The sequence below is a fragment of the Dermacentor silvarum genome, unplaced genomic scaffold, assembly GCF_013339745.2.
Source record: "Dermacentor silvarum isolate Dsil-2018 unplaced genomic scaffold, BIME_Dsil_1.4 Seq495, whole genome shotgun sequence".
Lineage (NCBI taxonomy): Eukaryota > Metazoa > Arthropoda > Arachnida > Ixodida > Ixodidae > Dermacentor > Dermacentor silvarum.
In genome coordinates, this window is record NW_023606326.1 from 24,733 (window position 1) to 27,206 (window position 2,474).

At 48.4% G+C, this 2,474-nt stretch overlaps 1 non-coding gene across 1 annotated transcript; it reads right to left on the reverse strand.

Annotated features, from left to right (window-relative positions):
• Positions 1 to 485: 485 nt before the first annotated feature.
• LOC119435170 (U2 spliceosomal RNA) lies at positions 486 to 667 on the reverse strand. Its single transcript, XR_005188774.1, has one exon. It is a non-coding gene; the product is annotated as a U2 spliceosomal RNA (small nuclear RNA).
• Between the last annotated feature and the right edge of the window lie 1,807 nt (positions 668 to 2,474).

Here is a 2,474-nt window from a genome sequence, read left to right on the forward strand (position 1 = left end):
CGCCGTTTTCCCATCCACTTTCAGGAGTATTTATGTTTATCTACTAAAACTAAACCTTGCAGTGTTAGCCAGCGCCACACCTCACGGTCTTTACGGCGGATGTCATTACGTAGCAAGGCCTCGAATTCAGCAGCAGTGCCAAACCACGATATCATTATGAGGCACACCGTAGTGGGGGACTCCGGATTATTTTCGACCACCTGGGCTTTTTAACGTGCACCCAACGCGAGCGAACATTGGCACAAGTCGACCGTGTTTTAGCCACTTTCGCGCTTGACTCGGGGGTGAATAGCACGATCGAATAGAAACATGACAATAAATTCTGGTGTTTTACGTGCCAAAACCACGATATGATTATGAGGCACGCTGTAGTGGGGCACGTACTGCGGCTTATTTTCGACTACCTGGGCTTTTTAACATGCACCCACACGGGAGTTTTACAGCGAAGCTGTATATGGCTAGTTTCCAGCGGATCGATGTCCAAAATCCGTGGCACCGATCCCGAATATCGTGCAATACCGGGCCGACCCGCGGCGAAGTTGAAGCAAGCTTCAAGCACTCCGCCAAATTGCAAAAATAAGTTTAATGTCTTGTGTCCAAATACAACGCGTATCAGATATTTGGCTGATAAAAACAGATATACTACAGTTTGACACGTGTCGGCCATGTCTACGTTCGCACCATACACGTGTTCGCCATCCCGCATATTCAAACTAGTGCCTACTGATCCGAGTGTCTTCTGTCTCCTGATGTCATGCTCTACGTAGGCTCCTTTCCTCAGTTCTGCTCTGACTGAAATTGATAGGCCGCGTGTTGTATGGGCGGAAGAAGAACATCGTGCCTACCAAGAACGGCGGCGTGAACAGAAAAGGGAATGGTGCGGCGGCAGCGGACGGAGACCACCGACGATGAGCGGACCGCGGAGGCCAAGCGTAAGCGTGCTGCCTGGCGGGACCACGAGGCGGAAAGAAATGCAAACCACTCATGTGGCCCCGATCCCGCAAACGTGGACCGTTTCACCGGAGCAAGGGTCCATCACCACATACACAGTTTCGATGGTCATCCAACTTCACACAGTGGAATGGCACTAAACTTTTCCACTTTGCCCCCGGACAAACTCTGTTCCCCTAGTGTTGTAAAACAAAATAAATAAAAATGGGGAAACCCGTTCGTACCGGTGCGCAATAAAGGGCTTAACGCCAATTAACAATAAATAAAAAGGGTTGTGAAATAAAATCCAAAGCGCGTGTTTTAGAGGTAGAACCAATAAAGGGTTTAAAGCCAATTAAGCTCCGTTTTGTGTTAGGTGTAGTAACTGTGTAGCGGTATATAGGTGAGCCGATCAATACACGTGTCCCATGGTGCCAGTGTACGCGTTATCGGCTGGGGTGTCCCTGCTTCTGGCTATGCCTGCGACCCTGTGCGCAACAGATCCGTTTATCTGGAAGCAGCCACCAGACTGTTTCACGAATTGGAAGCAACTGCCGGCCTTGGATGGTACTCACTTCCTCAGTTGGCAACCCGGATCATCAACTGGTTCAACTGACGACATTGGCTGCGCCGCCTTTAAGCGACCATCCGTATCCGCCGCGCCGGGCGCGACACCGTTTCGGACATGGAGTGCTCACCTGTGCTCACGTTTCAGGTTGGTTACTGGAATTGCTGTTCTTGTCTGAAAAGTAGCAACAGCTGTCTTATTGCGGTGTCGTGCTCCAGTGAGCGACTGCCGTTAATGAAGCGTTGCAAAAACTTGTCTTGTTTATGCATATTTCGGTCGCGCCTACTTCTATCCGGTGATGTCCAATCAAACCCCGGGCCGGGTGTGCTGGATAACGTTCTCGCAACTTTGCAACGTATTGAATCCGGTCAGGACGAGATTAGAAAAGACCTGCGAGCATTAAAGAATTGGCAGGCGTCAGTTGATGTCGAGCTAAACCAGTTGTCGAGTAGGCTCCGTGCTGTAGACGTCAATATTGTGTCAATGAAAAGTTCCGTGACCAATACATCGCCCGAATCACTGACCATATCTAACGGCATTTCCACACAGCTAAAAACAATAGAATCGTGCTGTGAAAGCACAGAAAATAGACTTCGCCGCTGCAACTTGCTGTACTTTGGAATCACAGAGGACAAAAGCGAATCATGGTCATCATCAGAATCAAAAGTCATTGACATATGCAACCAACACCTTGGTATTACTATCGATCCAGCTCAAATAGACAGCGCGCATCGCCTTGGCCAATACAACGGTGAGAAGAATAGACCGGTCATTGTCAAGTTCGCATTTTGCAAGGATAAGCAGCGCGTAATAAAAAAAGGCTACAAGTTCAAGAACACTAATTTTGCTGTTCGTGAGGACTTTTCTTTGCAAACCCCTATCGCTCGATGCAAACTCATTGAATTAGCAAGACCCAAAAACCCGCAATTTAAGCTAACCCTCGATAAACTAAGAATTGATAACAATGTGCACACAT